The sequence below is a fragment of the Pelobates fuscus genome, chromosome 12, assembly GCF_036172605.1.
Source record: "Pelobates fuscus isolate aPelFus1 chromosome 12, aPelFus1.pri, whole genome shotgun sequence".
Lineage (NCBI taxonomy): Eukaryota > Metazoa > Chordata > Amphibia > Anura > Pelobatidae > Pelobates > Pelobates fuscus.
In genome coordinates, this window is record NC_086328.1 from 90,973,597 (window position 1) to 90,983,110 (window position 9,514).

Here is a 9,514-nt window from a genome sequence, read left to right on the forward strand (position 1 = left end):
CATCACCACGGAGTAGTGAGACTTATAAAGTGGGTTTTTATAGGGGCACTACAAGGGTGAGGGTAGCGCAGACACTATTAGTGGGCTGCTGTGTCGAGGGAGGCATATGGATTTCGGACCGGTGTTAGCTGTTATCCTTGGCCGCTGGTAGTAAGATACTACGGGATTGAGGGAGGTGACTTTGGAGTAAGCACACGAGTAAAGGAAAGGGATTACTGTTGATTTTATTTGAACTGTGATGCATGCACTGTATTTCAATTGTTTTGTTGTCTTGTTTGTCTAATTAGGAGTCTCATGAACTCCTGTGTCTGTCTCTAAGGATTTTCCTTGCCTTTCATCTTTTCTACACTTTCTATATTATTATACTATCCACTCCCATTTCTCTTAAAAGGGAAGTGATTGGTCACACACTTCTCACCTCGCTCCAATCCGTGTCTACCACCCCGGGTAGGCGGATTCAGTGACTAGTCTACGTTTTGGGAAGACGCACCTGAGAAAGACCCACGGTTCTCGGGTGGCAGTCGAGCATTGTAGACGTTCCTGTTCAGTTTTCCTTCTCTCTCCCTATATCTAGGACGCTGGTATAGGGGAAAAAGGGATTATGGGGCAGGATTTAAGCAAGCCCAGTAAGGGCTGGCTAGCGCGTGTGATCTAGTTGAAGATAGAGATTGCTAAAGTGTGTAAAATTGCTGTGCCTTCACGTGGTAGATTACTGACAGAGAAGAAAGCAAGCTTACTGGTACAGAGTAGCAATGCAATTCAGCAGGAAGGTTGGGCTGAGGAAGAACTAGATCACAAAGGGTTAAGAATGTATGTATATCATAATAATTGTTTTTGTATTTTGTATTAGCCATTACCCTGGTAGAGGGTGGGGGTTTTGTATTGAGTTTCACTGAGAATATTATTAAATGTTGTGCTTTTGTGTCTCTTTGCTTTTGCAATAACTGTAACGTGGCTATCCTTCTGTCTTGTTACTGTACAGCATTGACATGGTTAAAGAGATTCTGCTGGCAGTCTCTCTCTCTCTCCCACTTCCCCCGCCTTCCTCTCTCTCTTGCTTTCTGTGAGGGGGGGTTGCGTGCTTGCAGATTCAGATTTGTGTTTCGTAGAGTTATTACTGATAAGACTTAGCAATGGAATTTTTGCTCGGAAATATTCTAATTGTGTATTTTGTTATTTCAATTGAAGTTGATAGGATCGTGTGGGGGATGTAGCTCAATGTTTATTGCGAAGGTTAGGAAAGTGAATCTGATGCAGGAATAGAGAATTATTTGGACGAGTTAAAAATGTAAAGGCAAGTGTGATTTGTTGCAATACTATGCAATGTGGATAGAGGGAATATGCAAAGTTGTTACGTTAGATTGTGAAGAGGAAAAGTGAATTGGTAATTGTTGGTTGCATCCCGTGAGTTTATTTATTTATTTGGCACCATGTTATTTCAAAGCTTCACGGACTGTTACATGTATAATGCTTTCATTTGTCAGCTGAAATGCCCTACAAGAAAATGGCCCCTAGAACAAAAGAAGGTTGTCCTTAGTACCCACGCCTCCTCTTGCCCTCACTCTGCCCTTAGTGAGGTCATATCCGCCCGTGTATTGTGTCATGCTCATCCTATCTTAAAGACATGCTGTCTTCCTTAATTCCCATATATTATGAACAAAAAGGTTACGGTTACTAGGATTATCCTGCTATTAGTTTCCCTGTGTCAGGAAGGTGTCTGTGACAAGTATTGGTTAATATGTAGATAGAATATATATATGTCTATCGTTTCACGTATAAGTAACAAGTGTATTTTAGCTTTGTGTACAAAGATTGATAACATGCTGAAAGAAGGGTTATCTTAAAGAACATTTACTAAAAGAAAGTTCTAATAAACCAAGATTTCTTGAACAAATGGTAATACAATTAGGGATTGGTTTCAAAATGTTTTTACTGGATAATGTTTGCCTCCAGATTAAAAGACTGACTAACATAATTTTTTTGTTGTAAGCCCAGATATTTTATTATTGCATATGCATAGGAATTGAGACTTTGGGCATTATAGTATATTAATTCTAGATCTGTTACTAGCAGCAAGTGCTTAGCCTTATGCCTATCCCACGCATGCTTAAACACTTCTACCAGTTAACCTCTACCACTACAGTTGGAAGGCTATTCCATGTTTCCACTACCCTCTCAGTAATGTGATGCTTCCTGATATTATTATTTTTTTTTTTTTTTAAACCTTTGTCCCTCTATTTTTGAGACTATGTCCTCTTGTTATGGTAGTTTTTCCTTCTTTTAAATATAGTCTCCACTTTTACTGTGTTGTTTCCCTTTATGTATTTAAAATGCTTTTATCATCTTTTCACCAAGCTATACCTGTCAAGATCCTTTAACCTTTCCTGGTGAATTTTACCCTGCAATCCGTGAACCAGTTTAGTAGCCCTTCTTTGAACTCTCTCTAAGGTATCCATATCCTTCTGAAGATATGGTCTCCAGTACTGTATCCAGTACTCTAAGTAAGGTCTCACCAGTGTTCTGTACAATGGCATGCGCACTTCCCTCTTCCTATTGCTAATACCTCTCCCTATGCAACCAAGCATTCTGCTAGCATTCCCTGCTGCTCTATTACATTGTACATTGTCATTAACAGCCAGAAACTGGAGAACAAGAAATGTGAATTAATGTATAGCCTTTTATAAGCTTAACAAAATCTCCATTATCTTTTCCATTTATTTTCCAGAAGACAATGTTATTTGTCTATTTCGTATGTTTTAAAAATACATTATCAGTGAAGAGTAGAATAAATTTTATCCCATTTGCGAGACATAAAATTGTGATAATGTATATTTGTGATATAAGTAGAAATTACATTTTGAGATGTTAGATATAAATTATTAAATTAAGAACGAGAGTCAGGGATAGCGTCTGTCTCCGCGGGCACAAGACCCCGTGTGGAGAAGTGGTGGGCAAGCCATCATGGGCCACCCATGGGAGTGAAACGTTCGAGGCTTGTGGAGACAAGATGAGCATGTTAGCCTTTTATTATTTTTCTCTAGGGAAAGCATAGGGCCAGTTAATAGTTGTTGTACATGGGCTATTTGCAGCCTCCATTGCATTTCTACCTAGTCTTGATTTCTGATGTATCCTCCATTGCTACATCACCTGTCTGCTCCCTTACCTGCCCACCCCCGCTTATTCCTCCCACCGATCCCTCCCCTTCATCTGCAGTCCCCCACTTTCTCCTACTACCCCTCCCTCTACTCCACCTTCTCCTCTCTCCTCCTACTTCTCCTCTTCTCCTCCTCCTACTCCTCCCTCTCCTCCACCTTCTCCTCTCTCCTCCTACTTCTCCTCTACTCCTCCTCCTACTCCTCCCTCTACTCCACCTTCTCCTCTCTCCTCCTACTTCTCCTCTACTCCTCCTCCTACTCCTCCCTCTACTCCACCTTCTCCTCCTCCTACTCCTTCTTCCTGCTCTTACTCCTCCTTCTTCTTCCTGCTCCTCCCTCTACTCCACTTTCTCCTCCTACTCCTCCCTCTCCTCCACCTTCTCCTCTCTCCTCCTACTTCTCCTCTACTCCTCCTCCTACTCCTCCCTCTACTCCACCTTCTCCTCCTCCTACTCCTTCTTCCTGCTCTTACTCCTCCTTCTTCTTCCTGCTCCTCCCTCTACTCCACTTTCTCCTCCTACTCCTCCCTCTCCTCCACCTTCTCCTCTCTCCTCCTACTTCTCCTCTACTCCTCCTCCTACTCCTCCCTCTACTCCACTTTCTCCTTCCACTCCACCTTCTCCTCTCTCCTCCTACTTCTCCTCTATTCCTCCTTCTCCTCCTCCTACTCCACCTTCTTCCCTCTCACTCTATCCGCTACTCATTCTTCCATCTCCCCACCACCATCTCTATATCCTTTATATGCTTCCTCCCTTCTTATTCCTTACCAATTTCCTCCACCCATAGACAACTCTGCCTCTACCTGACAACATTATATTTTGAAGAAAAGTTGCTCTGGCCACTCTTCCGCCACTTCCCAGGGGGGAATACCACACTGAAAGAACTGTTTTGGGCACTCTCAAGGAAATAGTGCGGCCCTGACCCAGATTCCCATGGAAGTAAGGGAGGTGGCTGTCCCTCATGTTTTTTCTTCACTAAGTCCCCAGAAATCTCATGAAAGGAACTTGACTCATTAGAACAAAACATGAACATTCAATTTACAAATCTCTACAGAGGGGGGTCAGCAAGAGAACTGTGAATAGAAAGACAAAGTAGCTTTACCAGATCCTGACTCCACTCTGTTTGCGGATAAAGAGGAAAGGTACCATACTGGATTTGCTGTTGCTACAGAAGATCAGGTACGTCAAGCACCTTCACTTTCCTCACTCACATCTGCTCAAGACGCTGAATTGACAGCCTTCTCAGTGGCATACAAAATGCCTGAAGGAAGACATGCCAATATCTACACTGACTCAAGACATGCCCTGGGTGCAGCACATTATTTTGGATCAATCTGGAAGATAAGAAGCACCACTCAGCTGACTAAAAGCTGCCAACCAAGCCACAAGTGCACCAAGGGAAGTGGACAGAATGGTGTCCGCTAAAGAAACTTCTATACTCACCATGTAGATCCTACCTACAGATCTCAAGCTTCTAAAAGAATGACAAAGCAGCTACTGACCCTGAAGAAATACAAAGCTGGAAAAACAGAAAGGGGCAACCCTTGAAGACGGGCTGTACTCCAACGCTCTTAAGCTCTGTTTACCCAAAAACATGTACTGGGCAGTGAGCCCATGGAACTTTATACCTATCCAAGACCCTCATGAACTCTTTGATCTCTAAATACTCTAAAGCACCTAGAATTACTCCTCTAATCACCAGTCACTGCCGATCCTGTGTTATTTGTGCCAAGGACAGCTCAGGCAGAAGAGGAGGAGAATCCTAAGCACCTAGCTAACTCTCAATATCCCTTTCAAGAATCCAGGTGACAAAGAGCTACTGGGTCAAATATACACTAGTTATAATAGACATTTTGTCAGGATGGCCAGAAGCCTAGCCGGTCATCAATGTGACAACCAAGACCATATATCCAATAGTGCATTGTGAAAGTTGCAGAGATCACTCAGTGGATTCATTGTTCCAGATTCAAGACTCTCTCTATCTCTGCAACATGAGAAGTAACATTTGTTGATTTTGACACACTTTTGACTCTAAAGAAAAAAAAATGACTTGTTAAATAAAAAGATACCAGCAAGTAGGTGTTTGATGGCCATAATAATGCCTGACCACCTGCCATCGATGGAAAGCCGAGGACCCCAAAAGGAGACCTCGTGAAGCTGAAGAGATCCAAATGCCAAGCTTCCTCAGGATTATTTGCCCATCCTGAGTTTGTGGTGATATTAATATTGACTAAATGATCCGAGTCCACCTACGCTGATGTAGCGTGGGACAGGTTTAATACTACACCCTAGCCAAGGTTATTATGTCAATACACATAATACATGACAAGGTACTCTTGACACACCACATTCATGCTTCAGAACATAAAAAGGAGCACCCCTCTAAAGGGAAAGTTTGATATATATATATATATATATTGATGCCATAGGTGTGCCAAGGGGGGTACCAGATGATTTTGCAGTAAAGGGAAAGTTTGAGTCCATTTTCCCAACCGTCACTGCTAATAATAATAATAATATTTTGATTTGCATTTATTATATCTATTGCAACCAACAACGTTTACCTGTCACCATGACTTGTTGTGCCTATATTCCAGATAACACAGGTCCATATGGTAATGTAAGCTTGTCTATTTATGATGTCCCTCTGAAGAACTAAGAAGACTTTAAGAACCGTTACTTCATAGGGTTTTGTGCCTTTGGGCTAACCTGTCTTCTGAAACTAACTAATAAAGTTTATCTCTTAGAATATTAACATTTCATAGGGGGGACTGATGTAGAATTATTAAAAATCTTTATTGAACTTGTATTGAATTATTGTACTAACTCCATTTTAACTGCATACTGTGAATCCTCCATTTTGTCCTCCTAACCTGACTTCTTCAATCCTCAATTTTGTCCTCATAACCTAACTTGTTCATTTTAAAACTACATTACATGACAGAATTTCCCAGCACATCTAATACAATAGACAAAGACTGTATTCTCTATAAAGACATGATTAACTCAGGAACTGCTGACTTTACTGACTTTCCCCTAACTTGCAACATAGTATAATTTGAAGGCCACGAGAACACAGTAGTAATGAAATGTTCTATTCATAAGAGACCTTGCACCTGGACATGAGGCCCGATATCACTGACTGTGTAAAATGACGCTCAAGCCCCCCTTTCCACCGAGTAAACCTCATGCTGGGAAAGATGGCGCCTGAGCCTTCTGTCCACACCCTTGTCCAGAACAATACCACCTCCCGGTGGGAGGACACCTAGCTGGTCACTCAAATCCCTGAGCCAATTAATAATATTGATGGGTGGACACTGATATAGTCACATAACGTTTAATCCAATTAATGATGTTTATTTGTTATTATCTGATATTCAATGATGATGTCATTTTGCTTTTAAAAAGATCTGCACAACTGTTTTCCAACCAGATTGCATTAAATTTTCTGAAGTGCTTTTAACCTGAACTCCATGTGTCAGTGTGAGCTTACTTCTGCGTATACGCAATTTAATCATCTCAGATTTGGACAGGAACAGATAGACATTTAAACATATTTGTTTATTTCTAAATTAATCTACATCACCTTATGCGCAACACGCAGTCAGCACCTCACTATGCCAAGACGCAGGCACACAAAGCATTGTACAAGCTCCCCTAACTCACTGTTATAGCATACACAATCGGCATGCAGGGTCTTGCAGCAACTACAAATATAAAAATTGGTCGTTATTATACTGATGGGATTGTTACACCATTTATGTAAGCATTGATGTTTTTGCCCCACAGTTGTGATGTGCTCAGAGGTCAACGCTGACCGCAAAAATAAAGAATAAAAAAAATAAAAAAAAATACAATTGTGACATCACCTCTAGGTTTATAACCACAATAAAAAAAAAAATTCTTTAAAAAAAAAAAAAAGAAATGTATTGAATCAATGCATCTCTATGAGGAAAGTTCAGAGTGTCAATGCAGAGGGTGTAGGCACAAAATGTGCAGCACTGCCCCAGGAAGCATCTGTAGTAGTAATCTGAGGAGTGGCCAGTGGAGATATCCCTAGGCTGTAATGTAAACACTGACTTTTCTGAATAACACTGACTTTTCAGTAAAAAACAAACAAACAGTGTTTTACTGAAAAAAAGCCTGAAGGGAATGATTATTTAAAGGGACACTATAATCACCAGAGCAACTACAGCTTATTGTATTTGTTCTGGTGAGTATAAACAAAAATGTAAAGTAACACTTCAAGCACTGTAACAACGACAGGGAACTCCCTGCTGCCTCTGGAGCCAGAAGCTCTATGACTGACTAGGTCTGGTGGTGCAGAGCTTAGCTCATTGGCTTAGAATGATCACCTAACACTTTCAGCCAATGTGTTGGCCCTGTACGCTTCTGTCTATACTTATTGCTAAAGGGGGCAGGCAGTAGCACCAGGTGGACCCCAGATAACAAGACAAATTGTTACTAAATGATTTCATCATTTACATTAGGGTGGATGCCAGGCCACTCCTGGCACCATAACTACTACGTCATACTTTAGTGGTTATGGTTCTTGGAGTGTTCCTTTAAACACTCCTTTAAAGAAACACTATATCATTAGAAATATAAATATATATTCCTAACTCTATAGTGCCTTAGTCACCATTAGGTCCCCCCACCCCTTTTTAGGATTTAGGGCCCCCACCCGCCACTCAGGGGTGGGGGTCAGGGGGAGTACATTAGGTCCCCCCCTTATTTTACTGTAGGGCCCCCACCCCTGAGCAGTGGGTGGGGGCCAGGGGGGGAGGACATTAGCCCCCCTCCCATTACTATTTAGGGCCCCCACCTGCTGCTCAGGGGTGGGGGCCAGGGGGGAGGACATTAGGTCCCCCATACCAATTTAGGGCCCCCACCCGCCGCTCAGGGTGGGGCCAGGGGGGAGGACATTAGGTCCCCCCCTTATTAGTATTTAGGGCCCCCCCCCACTGCTCAGGGGTGGGGGCCGGGGGGAGGACAATAGGTCCCCCCCATCGTTTTACTTTAGGGCCCCCACCCGCCAGGGGCGCCTATTTTTAATTTATTTTTTTAAACAGTGAGCAACCCCAGGCTGCTCATTGTTTACTAGACATCCCCCTACTCGCGGTATAGCGAGTAGGGGCAAAATTTACTAATACTAAGTCATTTTTACTTAGTATTAGTAAATTTGTCTGAAAGACCAATTTAGGTCTTTCAGCCTTTTGGTAGATAACTCCCTAAGACCGTGGGAATTAGGGAGTTATGTACTAAGCGGCTGCAATAGAAGTGCCGAAGTCCCGAAATGCCGAAGTTCCGAAGTGCTGAAGTTCCGAAGATGCCGAATTTCCGAAGTGTCGAACTGCCAAAGTTCCGAAGTGTTGAAGTGCCGAACTGCCAAAGTTCCGAAGTGTTGAAGTGCCGAATTGCCGAAGTCCCGAATCGCGAAAATTCCGAATTTCGGAATGCAGAACCGAACCGAAAATTTTCCCCATGCACATGCCTAATGTGCATATATTGAGAAAGCACAACAAAGAATATTACTGCATCGGCTGAATTCTCTCAACCAATTAGTGTGTTCATGCATGGCACTGCTTAGCTCTGAGAGTTAACCAGATTCTCCTGCAGACTGGAAGCAGACTGTAGCCACAGGACATGAAAGTTGTCAAACTGTACTAAAATGATTTGATGATAAGGTATGTTTAGTTAATTAAAGGACTGCTATATGAAAACAGACAATGTCATCTATGTGTTAGTGCCACCCCCCCCCCCCTTCTCCCAAACCCCCACTCCTCCATTAACTCTGCAGTTGAAACATTTCCATTCTGCAGAAAGGAGGAAAGTATTGGATTGGCAACATTGATCATCACAACCAAAGAGGTGGAGCTGCACAGAGTAAACCGGCACTGGGAGGGCTGATAAGTAAGTAAATCACCTTTTTTAAACCCTGCAGCGCTGGCCTGGACACCTAAATGGTGACTAAGGCACTATAGAGTTAGGAATATATATTTATATTTCTAATGATGACCTTAGGTCCCCCCCCCTTTTTAGGATTTAGGGCCCCCACCCGCCGCTCAGGGGTGGGGGTCAGGGGGAGGACATTAGGTCCCCCCCTTATTTTACTGTAGGGCCCCCACCCACTGCTCAGGGGTGGGGGCCAGGGGAGAGGACATTAGGTCTCCCCCTTATTAGTATTTAGGGCCCCCACCCGCCGCTCAGGGGTGGGGGCCAGGGTAGAGGACCTTAGGTCCCCCCTTTTTAGTATTTAGGGCCCCCACCCGCCGCTCAGGGGTGGGGGCCAGGGGGGAGGACCTTAGGTCCCCCCCCTTATTTTACTGTAGGGCCCCCACCCACTGCTCAGGGGTGGGG

At 43.2% G+C, this 9,514-nt stretch overlaps 1 non-coding gene across 1 annotated transcript; it reads left to right on the forward strand.

The window, feature by feature from the left end:
- Nucleotides 1-7,875: 7,875 nt before the first annotated feature.
- On the forward strand, nucleotides 7,876-8,016 carry LOC134579715 (small Cajal body-specific RNA 11). Its single transcript, XR_010086255.1, has one exon. It is a non-coding gene; the product is annotated as a small Cajal body-specific RNA 11 (non-coding RNA).
- The last annotated feature ends 1,498 nt before the right edge of the window (nucleotides 8,017-9,514 follow it).